At 41.4% G+C, this 15,652-nt stretch overlaps 1 protein-coding gene across 8 annotated transcripts in view; it reads right to left on the minus strand.

Annotated features, from left to right (window-relative positions):
* The window catches only part of nfyc (nuclear transcription factor Y, gamma), a 56,348-nt gene that overhangs the window by 39,531 nt on the left and 1,165 nt on the right, over nt 1–15,652 (minus strand). Inside the window, exon 1 of one of the 8 annotated variants that reach the window (XM_061897121.1) lies at nt 4,638–4,779. The exons of 4 other annotated variants lie outside the window; for them this stretch is intronic. The gene's annotated coding sequence lies outside the window, so the exon portion shown is untranslated. Of the gene's footprint in view, nt 1–3,953; nt 4,585–4,637; nt 4,780–15,652 lie in introns of those variants that run through there. 3 more of the 8 variants (XM_061897118.1, XM_061897120.1, XM_061897117.1) reach the window with 3 other exon arrangements.

A 15,652-nucleotide genomic window follows, 5' to 3' on the forward strand; every position in this document is an offset into this window, starting at 1 on the left:
ATAGCATGTAAGCATTGATTAGCTTGCAATCATGCACTGACCAAATATGCCTGATTAGCACTCCGACAAGAAAATGACATCAACGAAGCACACTTTTATGCATTCATGCACAGCATAAAACTTTTGGTGGACAAATTGAGACAAAGGAGTGGAAGTCCACTTATGGTGAGTTCTAGCACCGCCAAAATCAGAAGGACAAAACAATGTTTAGCAAATACTCTCATCAGTGAAGCATACACACAAACATATTAAACAGTGGGCTTTTTAACACATGGGAAGGTTTGTGTCATGTTTGTCCTCAAACAAAAAACATACTGAAACAAAATAATTATATTCCCCCCATCTTTTTCCATTTTCAATCCTTTTTTAACCTCTTAAGGCCCATTATTTTTATTTGCTATTTGGGCTTAATGGACCGTAATTAGAATAAAAATTAAAAATCATTTTTAGATATCATGTACTTAGTCCATAAGTAAACAAACGTGTACTTCATGTTTAGTGACATGCTAATTCTTATTTTTACACTTTTTTTCCCGAATTTCATTGTATGTCATACTCCTTTGACACCACCAGATGGCAGTATATGTGTCCACATAAGTGGCTATAAGACCCCAATTCAATAGTGTTCACAATTTTGAAAAGAAGAGCTAAAAAAGGTGCTGTCCACGCACGTGGCCACTAAGTTAAAAATGCTCCAGGGAGTCAATAGGGCTCACTAAACAGCCGCGGGTTACTGACCCCCGAGTTAGGTTGTGGTGAATATTTTAAAGGTCGAGAATGTGAAGAAATTGGATAATATATTAATGCTGGTAAAGTTTGAATGGGAAACAAAATGCGGAATTAATATGTTGTACATTCATTTTAATGGGATTTTCTGGGCTAGAACTTGTGAAATTCTGAGATAATCTGGAATTTGTGATATGCGGAGAACTAAAAGTAAACCTTTTGACGTGGGAATGGTTTGAATCGGTTGAGAATTTTTTTTTTTTTGTCTAAGATAATTTGTGTTAAAATAAATGTGGAACTATAGGAAAGTTTACATTTTTGGAGTGTGGAAAATTAAAAATGTTTGTGTTGGAATGTCTCAAATCGTTTGAAATATGTGGAACTTTAGGAAAAGTGGTATTTTTGGAGCATGCATAGCTCCAACGAGCCAAGCATTTTCACATCAGAATGGTTTGGATATTTGCTTATCTATCTTGCTGTTGTGGGGCCGACTGGCTCGTACATGCAAATGTGGTAGCCATTTTATAGTTCAAACTTAAACAACTCAGTAGACTTGCTATTGAAGCTCCAAAATCTACCACAAAGATGATGTGGAGAAGACACAGTCGATGTGGAGGAACCTAAATAAGACTGCCTACAAAATGGCGCATTCTGAAGGTCAGAAACCGGCTTGAAGATGGTCTGTCAAACATCATGTTTGTAACAGTTTGACCAAAGAACCACCATTACATGTGTTGCAGACCACAAGGAAGTGTTTTACATTTACAAAAAAATCATAACATGACCACTTTAAGATGATTGGTGGGTTTTTATTCTAAGAGCCGTCAAGAGTTTTATTGTAAATTCCGGACTAATAGCCACTTCCTTTTTTTTACGCTTTGAGCCCTGCGGCTTATAAAACGGCACGGCTAGTTTATGGATTTGTCTTCGCTGATGGCCATAATGCAAATAGTTTCATTAAACACATGCAAAGATGGTGTGTTATTTTTTGTGCTTTGGCACCATTTATTGGATGAGTTTTCTCTCTGCAGGTGCCGCTGGGCAAGTGCCTGCAGCATTTCCTGCTGTTGAAAGCTTTGAAACGGAAGTAGAACTGCCGTTTAGTCTTTTTGCCATCCATAGTATTTCTTCTCATATGGAATCTTCACTCATCACTTCAAGCAACGATTGTAAGTTTTACAATATAACTATTCTTACTTACTTAAACCGTATCATCTCTGATGTCTGTAAGTGTTTTCATGCATGTGTACATGCTATCGTAATGTAATCCAGCTAGCGTTGTCAGCCTTAGCTAATATGCTAACATGTTTACGAGTGCTTGTTCGTATTGTTTACTTACAATGGCATTCTTTTTGTATGGTTTCAGTTTCTTACATTCACCAAGACGTCACCGTGGAGTTATTGAGTCTGTTTAGCCGATTGGAGAGCTAGCTTCCGCAGCTAGTGGGTCCAAGAGGATGACTTGTTTTGTTTGATCAGCCGTTTTACTGCCGTATTACAGACACCGTTTGGAAACTATTGAAGAATATTACTCAACATTTACAAAATATTTGTGTAAATAACTAATTTCGCAACATAATCTGCAGTAACTAGTCCGGTGAGGCTAATATATGGAAAAATATATTATACTTCTAAAATTTAGGGGGTGCAGCTTACATCACTATAACCCGGAAAATACAGTGAATCAGATTCTGAAAAGGTGGAGAAGAGAACAGCGAAGAACGGGGAGATGACTTCCCTGTGCTATGACCTTACTGTGACCTTCCAGGTTGCTGCGGGTGCATGTATTTAAGGTCGGACTGCTGGGCGTTGCGTTACGTCACAGCAGCTGTGGAGAAGGTCAGCAAAACCAACGGCACGCTTTGAACGCCGCTTGGGCATAGCTTAGCCGTATGCTAACCACGCTAAAGCGCTGGTATGTTGTTATGTGTGATCCATTACAGTAGATGACGTTAGCGCGCTGGCAGCTCGCACATGTCAGAGCGGCAAACAAAAGGTGATGGATGAGAGGAGGGTAGTGCGTGGGTCAATCATCGACTACAAAAGACTTCCCATAGCCAAGAATGCCAGATGAACTACTAGGTAGCGTTGCAAATGTTTTGCGATGGGAGTAAACAGGGCCGATCGAACGCAGTTAACCCTGCAAACTTTGCCCTTGCTTCCGCTCTGGCCAACTCCAGGAAGTGCTGGCCACCCATCTCCCAAGGTCATTCGACAGAGAGAACGGGCGAGGGAGGAAGGGGAGAGAGATGGATGGGGTGAGGGAGGAGGGGGGGGGAGGTGAGGACGACAGGTTTTTCAACTTTCCCTGCATGCAGCACTGAAGTGACCCCGCACAGTCCAGGCCACCAGCGCACAGTTAGCACTCTGCTTTGGCTTGCACTTCCTCTCCACACATTTCCTCCTCGCTGCTGACATTCCAATCTCACATTCCTGTGACCTTCAGCCGAGGCTAGGCCTCGGGAGACGCTACCTGCCCGCGCCGGCAAGGGCAAACGGACACAGGGGCCCGTCCGCCGTGACCTTTGCGTTCCTTCTCCCCCTAACCCGCAAATGGTATTCAAATCGCAGCGCGAGACGACCGCCAACCCTGGGAGTTGGCAGCAGGGTTTCAACTTAGGAGTTATTTTTAGTCTTCCTCAAAATCTGCGGCACTCTTCCCCCTATGGGAATGTGTTTGTCAAAATGGAAAACTTTCAACGTGGGAAGAGGAGGAGAGCGGGGCGAGATTCCATCAGAAGACATCAGATCAGGACATCTGGCGCGGAGGCCGCGGGGTTAGGGGCTTTGGAGGTCACTGTGACCAGCTGCACCTCCGCCCCTTCGGGGGACCCCGACAGCCCCCTTCCCAGTTGTCACACACATCACATCTCCTTTCAAGATGGATGCCATCACCACTACATAGCCCTGCGTCACAGTCTGTCGTTAACGTGTAAACAAGGACATTTGGGAGCGGGGGGGAGGGGTTAAGGGGAGGGGGCGGAGTCCAAGCTCCCGCACGTACGCAGAGGTAATGCAGCCGGACCCCAGCGGGACATCAACACCGCCAGAAAAGTCAGGCACTTGTTGTGGACGCCATGCAGCTTTGCTGACAACTGATCACGTGACACCGCAGTCATGTGACACCGCTGACGTGACCCGACTTCGCACGCCAACAACTCCGAAGTTCACCTTGAGGGAGGGATGCAAAGAACTTGTGTCGCCGTGGTTACTGCGGTCACACTCACCCCGTGCCCTTCATGGCGGATGGTCCGGGTCCGGCCCCCCTCCCTCTCGGTCGAGTCTCCTTGAGAGCGCCAGCGAGAGAGAGAGAGAGAACAACAACTCTTGCGACTTCCGTCCGGTGCAGCCTTCTCACAACAACAAGCAAAAAAAGTCACTCTTGCGCCGCAGAACGGCTTTGGACAAAAATAAAAAGTATCAGAAAAAGGAAAAAAAAGGCTCCCGGCTCGGACATGGGAGCGAGCCCCCCTCCCGTCCCACCCCTCCCTCCGGTGTGACATGACCCCCTGCCGAAACGAGAGCTCAGTTTCTGGCGGGTGTACTCCGACCAAAGTGTCCCAAAACAGCCCCCGACTCCCCGGCTGCAGTCCAGCAACACTCCCGACTCGCAGCCGCTGTGCTTCTTTACCTTTAATATTCAGCAGAAGTCAATCTAGCCTGCTACGTGACACCCGGGGCCCGCCTCCCCCCTATGCCGGCAGCAAATGAGAGCGCGAGGCGATTCAATGTCACTGGCTGCCATCTTGGCCCCGCCCCCACTTTTCCTCCGCCCACTGACAACCAACTTCCTGCTCGAAGTTACCTTGAGAGGCAGGATAGGGGTCAGGGGGAAAGAAAAAGAGGAAGCGCGAACAGGAAGCAAAAAGCGTTGAAAAGAGCAAATAAAGTTAAAAAAGGTGTCGTCTTGCCTCTGCATTGTTCCTTCCCCGCCTTCTTTGGCGCCCAGGTGGAGAACGCCTTGCCCGGGTTGCTCTCTGGCGACTGTTCCGCTCTTATTTACAATGTCAAACTAAATGTCTCCCCGTGGCCCCGCCTCCGCTGCGTCACCATTGGCCCAGCAGGGCGGTGACGCAGGCGGCCGGGCCGGCCCTCATTGGTCGCGGCGGGTGTCAATGGGGACGCCGCGTGTTGCGTCCGCATGATTTTTAAAGTACGAGCGCACGTCCGCGCCATCCCATGCGTGTGCGTGTGTGAGGGACACGTGCACGTCCACACGCACACACGCAGCGTTTGTCCTTGCTTTCTCATTCATCCTTGCTGGCGGACACGTACAATGCAGCTAGCACGCTAGCAGCCTCAATGTGCTAAAGTGCAACAATTGTCACAACTTAAGTCATGGATGGAGGTAAAAAAAAATGTACATCAAAGTATGCTGATCATTTCTTTGAGTACCAAAAATATGAGCAAAACTTGTGTTTTGCTCATATTGTGTTTTGTGTTTGTTGTGTTTTGTTTGTTAAAATAGGGTTTTAAAGGCCTACTGAAATGAGATGTTCTTATTTTAACGAGGATAGCCGGTCCATTCTATGTGTCATACTTGATCATTTCGCGATATTGCATTATTATTTTCGCTGAAAGGATTTAGTAGCGAAGATTGACGATAAAGTTCGCAACTTTTGGTCGCTAATAAAAAAGCCCTGCCTGTACCGGAAGTAGCAGACGATGTGCGCGTGACGTCACGGGTTGTAGGGCTCCTCACATTGTTTATAATCATAGCCTCCAGCAGCAAGTGCAATTCGGACCGAGAAAGCGACAAGTTCCCCATTAATTTGAGCGAGAATGAAAGATTCGTGGATGAGGAAATTTAGAGTGAAGGACTAGATTAAAAAAAAAAGGCGATTGCAGTGGGAGTGATTTAGATGTTTTTAGACACATTTACTAGGATAATTCTGGAAAATCCCTTATCTGCTATTGTGTTGCTACTGTTTTAGTGAGATTAAATAGTACCTGAAAGTCGGAGGAGTGTGGCCACGGGTGTGTTGACGCCAGAGTCTCTGAGGGAAGTCACGGCAGCTGCAGCAGGACGGAAGCTCCGCTGATGTCTCCAGTAAGAGGAGACTTATTACCACAATTTTCTCACCGAAAACTGCCGGTTGACATGTGGTCAGGATCCATGTTCGCTTGACCGCTCTGATCCATAGTAAAGCTTCACCTTTGGGAATTTTAAACAAGTAAACACCGGCTATGTTTGTGTTGCTAAAGGCTAAAAGCTTCCCACCTCCATCTTTCTAATTTGACTTCTCCATTATTAATTGAACAAATTGCAAAAGATTCAGCAACACAGATGTCGAGAATACTGTGTAATTATGCGATAAAACGGACTACTTATAGCTTGGATCGGGCTGGAAAATAATGTCCGCTACGACCCGAGACGTCAAACGCACGCGTCATCATACCGCGACATTTTCAACACGACACTTTACGGGAAATTTAAAATTGCAATTTAGTAAACTAAAAAGGCTGTATTGGCATGTGTTGCAATGTTAATATTTCATCATTGATATATAAACTATCAGACTGCGTGGTCGCTAGTAGTGGCTTTCAGTAGGCCTTTAAAATTCAGCGTAAAAAAACAAGTGTATAGAATTCATTATTATTGTGTATCTTTCGCCTTAATTTACCGGAAGTGGGTTTTGACTTTTGAAGCAATGAATACATCTTCACACCATTTTTTTACACTGATTTTTTTTACATCAAATTATGTTGATCATTTCTTTGAATACAAAAATTATGAGAAAAACTTCCATCCATCCATTTTCTACCGCTTGCCCCTTTTGGGGTCGCCGGAGAGTGCTGGAGCCTATCTCAGCTGCATTCGGGCAGAAGGCGGCGTACACCCTGGACAAGTTGCCACCTCATCACAGTGTGCAAAACTCGTGTTTAAAAAATTACTTTGTTAAAATACAGTGCTTTAAAATTCAGCATAAAAAAGCCAGTGTATAGAAATTCAGTCCAAAACAAATTTAGCGTATAAAAAAAATCGCCTGCAAACTTGACACCTCATAGGCTGGTTCTGAGACAGGATCGATGGAGATTTAATTTGTGTCTTTATTACAAGAGCTTTTTCAAACAATGCTACTGCGTTTGAATTTTGTGAACTACATTTTTTTTCATTGAATAAAAATCTGTGAGCAAATTGCGTGTGTTTGAAACATCAAAACACAGGTTGTAGAAGTTGAGTATAGAGTAGTAATGGAGACAAACAGGGACTTGTTCTGGTGGCCCAATTTGACATGGTAATTAACATAATATAAAGGTGTGTTATTATCATTATTACTGTGTATCCTTAGCCTTAATTTACTGGAAGTGGGTTTTGACTTTTGAAGCAATCAATCAATCAATGTTTATTTATCCATTTTTTTTCCCATCCATTTTCTACCGCTTATTCCCTTTCGGGGTCGCGGGGGGCGCTGGCGCCTATCTCAGCTACAATCGGGCGGAAGGCGGGGTACACCCTGGACAAGTCGCCACCTCATCGCAGGGCCAACACAGATAGACAGACAACATTCACACTCACATTCACACACTAGGGCCAATTTAGTGTTGCCAATCAACCTATCCCCAGGTGCATGTCTTTGGAAGTGGGAGGAAGCCGGAGTACCCGGAGGGAACCCACGCATTCACGGGGAGAACATGCAAACTCCACACAGAAAGATCCCGAGCCTGGATTTGAACCCAGGACTGCAGGAACTTCGTATTGTGAGGCAGACGCACTAACCCCTCTGCCACCGTGAAGCTATGTTTATTTATATAGCCCTAAATCACAAGTGTCTCAAAGGGCTGCACGAGCCACAACGACATCCTCGGTTCAGATCCCACATAAGGGCAAGGGAAAACTCACAACCCAGTGGGATGTCAAGTAGAATGACTATGAGAAACCTTGGAGAGGACCGCAGATGTGTGTGACCCACCCTTCTCGGGGAGACCGGATGCAACATAATATTGTGAAAATCCAGTCCATAGTGAATACTTCGGCACAGAATTTTTTTTACGCTGTTTTTTTTACACTGAATTTAAGACACTATATTTTGATTAACTGAAGTTTTAAAACACACAAATATGTTGCCCACAATTTTTTTTTCTATTAAATTTTCCGCGTTATTTGATGTACAAAAATGTTTTTCCACAAAATTCAAACGCACAAGTTACGTTACATTAATTCAGTGTCCAAAAAAAAGACACAAATAACTTCCATTGGATTGATTGTTTCAGTCTAAATTACAGGAAGTGAGTCTTGACTTTTGAAGAAACACTGATTTTTCTATACACTGAATTTTAAAAACACACATTTTGCTCACTATTGTTTTATTCAATAAAGCTCTCAGCAAAATTTGATGTTAAAATTAAAAAAAATGTTGTACCCCGCCTTCCGCCCGATTGTAGCTGAGATAGGCGCCAGCGCCCCCCGCGACCCCAAAAGAGAATAAGCGGTAGAAAATGGATGGATGGATAGTTCACATGAACGCAAAAAATTAAGTAATGTAAAGTTGGTGTCAAAAAAAGCTTTTTGTAATAAAGACATAAATTAACCTCCAGTCATGCAACAACAGTCAAACAATTGCTGCAATTGAACGCTAATTAAAGCTCACATTAACAAACGACTGCAGAAAAAAGCGGCGACATTTACCGCACGTTCTATTTATGGAGCCATGGGAAGGAAAACTCAACACATTGTTCTCCCGAGCCCCCGACCAAACCAAGCTGAAAGCAACTTTTACACTGGTGCACAGGCAATGATGGCAATGACAATGTTCGCTCTTAAAGGGGCGCACACCTCAAACGCAGTGACCTTTACTTTAGGACACCCTGGAAAAAACATCACTGACTGTGTGTGTGTGTGTGTGTGTGTGTGTGTGTGTGTGTGTGTGTGTGTGTGTGTGTGTGTGTGTGTGTGTGTGTGTTAGGGGAGTGGGGGGGGGAATGGAAAAAGGATGGAGAAGGACACTGAGGAGAGCTGTCACAGGATGGGAGGGGGTCAAACAAGGGGAAGAGACTCCAGAGATCCTCAATGTTCTCTTTTCTATTTCTGTGGTTAACGCGGGGACTGAAGCAGAAAGCTTCCACAGGAAAAAAAAAAAAAAACAACGGTAAAATCGGCTCCACAGCGTGAGCCGTGCGTTCATGGCGGCTCGCCGACAACACCTGTCAAGGTCAGGCTGGGAAGGAGACCTTCCCATGACCTGCACTGGCGAGCGGCGGTGGCATGTTTGGAGATAAACACTCGGCAGGCAGATTGCACGTTTCCTAAACACAAGCCGGCGTTTTCCTCTGCGTTTCAACCGTAAACATTCACACCACAAACACACACCTGCAGCGCACACAAGGTTAGATTTCACTCATCTTGTCCTTTAGACCAGTGGTCTTCTAAATGCGCCCCGCGGTTCATTTTTTAACCGCCCGCGTATGGAAGTATTATTGTTGCAAAACTATTTGCAAATTGCATATTTCAATCCGTGTGTCTGTAATCCGATTCACGTGCTCATGTCCTTTTTGTGTGTCTGTATCTCAATCTGTGTGTCTCTAATACAAATCACATGTCCATTAACTCTTTTGTGTGATTTATCTTAATTTGTGTGTCTTTAATCCTATACACGTGTCCATGTACTTTTTTCTGTGTCTGTATCTTAATTTGTGTTGTGTGTCTGAAATCCAATTCACTTGCCCATGTCCTTTTTTTGTGCCTATATATTAATTTGTGTCTGTAATCCAATTCACGTGTTCTGGTATTTTTTGTGTGTCTGTAATACAATTCACATGTCCATTTACTCTTTTGTGTGATATATTTTAATTTGTGTGTCTGTAATGCGATTCACGTGGCCATGTACTTTATTGTGTGTCTGTAATCCAATTCACGTGCCCATCTACTTTTTTGTGTGTTTGTATTTTAATTTGTGTGTCTGTAATTCAATTCACATGTCCCTGTAATTTTTTGTGCGTCTGTACTTTAATTTGTGCGTCTGTAATCCGATTCACGTGCCCATGTACTTTTTTGTGTTTGTATCTTAATTTGTGTGTCTGTAATCCGATTCACGTGCCCATGTCCTTTTTGCATGTCTGTATTTTAATGTGTGTGTTTGTAATCCAATTTACATGTCCCTGTATTTTTTTGTGGGTCTGTATCTTAATTTGTGTGTCTGTAATCCGATTCACATGTCCGTGTCCTGTTGTTTGTGTCTGCATCTCAATCTGTGTGTCTGTAATCCAATTCACGTGTCCATGTACATTTTGGTGTGTCTGTATTTTAATTTGTGTGTCTATAATCCAATTCACATGTCCCTGTAATTTTTTGTGCGTCTGTATCTTAATTCCTGCGTCTGTAATCCGACTCCCGTTCCCATGTCCTTTATTTGTGTCTGTATCTTAATTTGTGTGTCTGTAATCCAATTCACGTGTTCATGTACTTTTTTGTGTGTCTGTATCCCAATCTGTGTGTCTGTAATACAATTCACATGTCCATGAACTCTTTTGTGTGTGTATCTTAATTTGTGTGTCTGTAATCCAATTCACTTGCCCATGTCCTTTTTTTGTGCCTATATATTAATTTGTGTCTGTAATCCAATTCACGTGTTCTGGTATTTTTTGTGTGTCTGTAATACAATTCACATGTCCATTTACTCTTTTGTGTGATATATTTTAATTTGTGTGTCTGTAATGCGATTCACGTGGCCATGTACTTTATTGTGTGTCTGTAATCCAATTCACGTGCCCATCTACTTTTTTGTGTGTTTGTATTTCAATTTGTGTGTCTGTAATTCAATTCACATGTCCCTGTAATTTTTTGTGCGTCTGTACTTTAATTTGTGCGTCTGTAATCCGATTCACGTGCCCATGTACTTTTTTGTGTCTGTATCTTAATTTGTGTGTCTGTAATCCGATTCACGTGCCCATGTCCTTTTTGTGTGTCTGTATTTTAATGTGTGTGTTTGTAATCCAATTTACATGTCCCTGTATTTTTTTGTGGGTCTGTATCTTAATTTGTGTGTCTGTAATCCGATTCACATGTCCGTGTCCTGTTGTTTGTGTCTGCATCTCAATCTGTGTGTCTGTAATCCAATTCACGTGTCCATGTACATTTTGGTGTGTCTGTATTTTAATTTGTGTGTCTATAATCCAATTCACATGTCCCTGTAATTTTTTGTGCGTCTGTATCTTAATTCCTGCGTCTGTAATCCGACTCCCGTTCCCATGTCCTTTTTTTGTGTCTGTATCTTAATTTGTGTGTCTGTAATCCAATTCACGTGTTCATGTACTTTTTTGTGTGTCTGTATCCCAATCTGTGTGTCTGTAATACAATTCACATGTCCATGAACTCTTTTGTGTGTGTATCTTAATTTGTGTGTCTGTAATCCAATTCACGTGTTTATGTACTTTTTTGTGTGTCTGCATCTCAATATGTGTGTCTGTAATCCAATTCACGTGTCCATGTACTTTTTGGTGTGTCTGTATTTTAATTTGTGTGTCTATAATCCAATTAACATGTCCCTGTAATTTTTTGTGCGTCTGTATCTTAATTCCTGTGTCTGTAATCCGACTCCCGTTCCCATGTCCTTTTTTTGTGTCTGTATCTTAATTTGTGTGTCTGTAATCCAATTCACGTGTTCAAGTACTTTTTTGTGTGTCTGTATCCTAATCTGTGTGTCTGTAATACAATTCACATGTCCATGAACTCTTTTGTGTGTGTATCTTAATTTGTGTGTCTGTAATCCAATTCACGTGTTTATGTACTTTTTTGTGTGTCTGTATCCCAATCTCTGTGTCTGTAATACAATTCACATGTTATTATCATTAACAATTATCATGTTAGACCCGCTCGACATCCATTGATTTCGGTTCCCCTAGAGGGGAGGTTGCCCACATATGCGGTCCTCTCCAAGGTTTCTCATAGTCACCATTGTCTCCGATGTCCCACTGGGTGTGTGAGTTTACCTTGCCCTTATGTGGGATCTACCGAGGATGTCGTTGTGGTTTGTGTTGTGGTTTGTGCAGCTCTTTGAGACACTAGTGATTTAGGGCTAAATAAATAATCATTGGTTGATTGATTGATTGACATGTCCATGAACTCTTTTGTGTGATTTATCTTAATTTGTGTGTCTGTAATCCTATACACTTGTCCATGTGCTTTTTTGTGTGTCTGTATCTTAATTTGTGTGTCTGTAATCCGATTCACGTGTTAATATGAATAAAGCAAACAAGCAAACACTTTTATTGGACACAAATTACATTTCTAGTCGTTTAAAACATTTTACTTTTCGTGCGAGTTGAATTTATTGTCAAAATATAATTATAAAATAATTTTCAAACTTAATTTGGTTTTGCATATGAGCTGTTAGTACATCTGTTTGAACTGTATTGATTATATTGTTACTTGGCACTTTTGTTAAAGAAGGCACTAACTTGGTCAGTTAAGTAATGTAAAACTCTACCTCTAATATTTGAAGGCCCCCCCATCCCGTCCTTAAGATATTTTATTGCTTGTAAATTGTATTCAAGTGCAACATTTTGCCAATAAAGTACATTGTATTGTTTTTATTTGTTTGTTTAACTTAACTTGGAGATTTCAACATTTTCATTATAATTATATTGTTAAAATACATGAGAAGTACCAGTTTATTGAATTTGAAAGGATATAAATGCATTATTATGATGTATTATTATTACATCCATCCATTTTCTACCGCTTATTCCCTTTGGGGTGGCGGGGGGCGTACATCAATGGTTAATTTGGCAATAATATTGTTTATCGGCAACAAATAGTAGGTCAATATACAGGACTGTCTCAGAAAATTAGAATATTGTGATAAAGTCTTTTATTATCTGTAATGCAAGTAAAAACATGAAAATGTCATACATTCTGGATTCATTACACATCAACTGAATCATTGCAAGCCTTTTATTATTTTAATATTGCTGATTATGGCATACAGCTTAAGAAAACTCAAGAATCCTATCTCAAAAAATTTGAATATTTACTCAGACCAAGTAAAAAAAAGAAGATTTATAATAGCAAAACAAAATCAAACATTTCAAAATGTCAATTAATGCACTCAGTACTTGATTGGGAATAATTTTTGCACGGATTACTGCATTAATGCGGCGTGGCAGGGAGGCAATCAGCCTGTGGCATTGCTGAGGTGTTATGGATGCCCAGGATGCTTCAATAGCGGTCTTTAGGTCATTTGCATTATTGGGTCTGGTGTCTTTCAGATTCTTCTTCACATTACCCCACAATTTCCCTATGGGGTTTAGGTCAGGAGAGTTGGCAGGCCAATCGAGGACAGTAATGCCATGGTCAGTACACCAGTTACTGTATGACATGTTCATGTTTTTAGTTGCATTACAGAAAATAAAAGGACTTTATCACAATATTCTAATTTTCTGAGACAGTCCTGTATCGTCAAGCAAAATTTGTTATCGATCCAGGCCTATTATCAAGCTCAATTGTTAGTTGACTTTTATTTACTTATGACTTAGAATGCATAAAAGGAATTTGAATTATAGGCACCATTCCAAAAATGTGTTGTTCCGCTTTTTGGCAAAGGAGAAAAATATAGTGGGTTCTTCTCAGATATGTTTTTACTATTGATATTGAGGACATCGGGAACATGAACACATCCGTTTAAGGCAGCATGAAAGAAAGAAATATCTGTGGCCCCCGCGATGATATTTGATTTGTATTAGAACCGGCCCGCAGGCCACAGTCGCCTGCTGCCGTTTTGCACGCCCCAATATTCCATCAGTGTTGGCGTTAGCAATGTTCAAAATGGGGTCCCAGGGACACCGTCAAGTCATAAAAATAGGGTCCCACAGTAAATTTTTGGGGTCCCACTTTTTTGTAACCGTTTTGAAAAAAAATGTTTATAAACGTAACCATTATCTTGTTATATCTCACATTCTATATTGTGTTTTGGAAAAAAGGTTGTCATAAATCTTACTTAATTTATTCAAAAAAAATAATACAAAAGAAAACACATTTTTGTGCACATGTAAATGTATTCAGTTATAAACATTCACTTTCTTCTTTCTTTCAATAATCAAAACTTTACCGCTGCCGGAATTTATTTTCTATATTTTTGTTGTAATATTTTCAAAATGTGTTTGTTCTATATTGGGCCAAAGTAAGACATTGAAAACAATCCGAAGTTGTCTTATTTTTTTTAGTTTTAATGCCACTATTTTAATAGTCCGGCCCACGTGAGCACCGATTTTCCTCCAAGCGGCCCCTGAGCTAAAATGAGTTTGACACCCCTGTTTTAAGTTTGTGGCCATATGCGTGGACAACACATTTTAGCTTGTATTTCCAAAATTGTGTACACTACTGAATTAGGGTCTTCTGTCCGCTTATGTGGACACTTATACTGCCATCTGGTGGTGTCAGAAGAGTATAACATACAATGGAATTTGGAAAAAAAAAAGTGTAAAAATTTGAATTAGCATGTCACTAAACCTGAATTACACGTTTGTTACTTATGGACTAAGTACATCATATCATAGGATGATTTTTAGTTTTTCTTCTAATTAGAGTCCAATAAGCCCAAATAGCGAAGACAAATAAAAAAAGAATGTAAACAAACAGCTTGGGCCTTATGAGGTTAAGGGCTAGATGCATTGTTTTGTTTTGGTTTCCAAGAAAAGTGTTGCCTATGTGTTGGCGATTACAATAAAGGCGGGGTTTAGACCTAAAAAAATAGCATGGTCTTGCAAGAAGTGCAGCAGGCAACCTTGTGTTTGTCTGTTGTTGTAAATTATGGACCTGGTGAAAACAAAACACAACTGGGGTGATGTACAAACCCCGTTTTCATATGAGTTGGGAAATTGTGTCAGATGTAAATATAAACGGAATACAATGATTTGCAAATCATTTTCAACCCATATTCAGTTGAATATGCTACAAACACAACATATTTGATGTTCAAACTGATGAACATTTTTTTTTGCAAATAATCATTAACTTTAGAATTTGATGCCAGCCACACGTGACAAAGAAGTTGGGAAAGGTGGTAATAAATACTGATAAAGTTGAGAAATGCTCATCAAACACATATTTGGAATATCCCACAGGTATGCAGGCTAATTGGGAACAGGTGGGTGCCATGACTGGGTATAAAAGCAGCTTCCATGAAATGCTAAGTAATTCACAAACAAGGATGGGGCGAGGGTCACCAATTTTTAAGCAAATTGTCGAACAGTTTTAGAACAACATTTCTCAACGATCTATTGCAAGGGATTTAAGGATTTTACCATCTACGGTCCGTAAAATCACCAAAAGGTTCACAGAATCGGGAGAAATCACTGCACGTAGGCGATGATATTATGGACCTTTGATACCTCAGGCGGTACTGCATCAGAACCCGACATCAGTGTGTAAAGGATATCACAACACGAGCTCAGGAATACTTCATAAAACCACTGTCAGTAACTACAGTTGGTTGCAACATCTGTAAGTGCAAGTTAAAACTCTGCTAAGCAAAGCAAAACCCATTTATCAACAACACCAACGAACGTCGCTGGCTTCGCTGGGCCCGAGCTCATCTAAGATGGACTGATGCAAAGTGGAAAAGTGTTCTGTGGTCTGACGAGTCCACATTTCAAATTATATTTGGAAACTTTGGACATGGTGTCCTCCGGAACAAAGAGGAAATTGACCATCCGAATTGTTGTAGGCGCATAGTTCAAAAACCAGCATCTGTGATGGTATGGGGGTGTATTAGTGCCCAAGGCATGGGTAACTTACACATCTGTGAAGGCACCATTAATGCTGAATGGTCCATACAGGTTTTGGAGCAACATATGTTGTCATCCAAGCAGTGTTATCATGGACGGCCCAGCTTATTTCAGCAAGACAACACCAAGCCACGTGTTACAACAGCGTGGTTTCGTAGTAAAAGAGTGCGAGTACTTTCCTGGCCCGCCTGCAGTTCCGACC

Source organism: Nerophis ophidion, linkage group LG04 (assembly GCF_033978795.1).
Source record: "Nerophis ophidion isolate RoL-2023_Sa linkage group LG04, RoL_Noph_v1.0, whole genome shotgun sequence".
Lineage (NCBI taxonomy): Eukaryota > Metazoa > Chordata > Actinopteri > Syngnathiformes > Syngnathidae > Nerophis > Nerophis ophidion.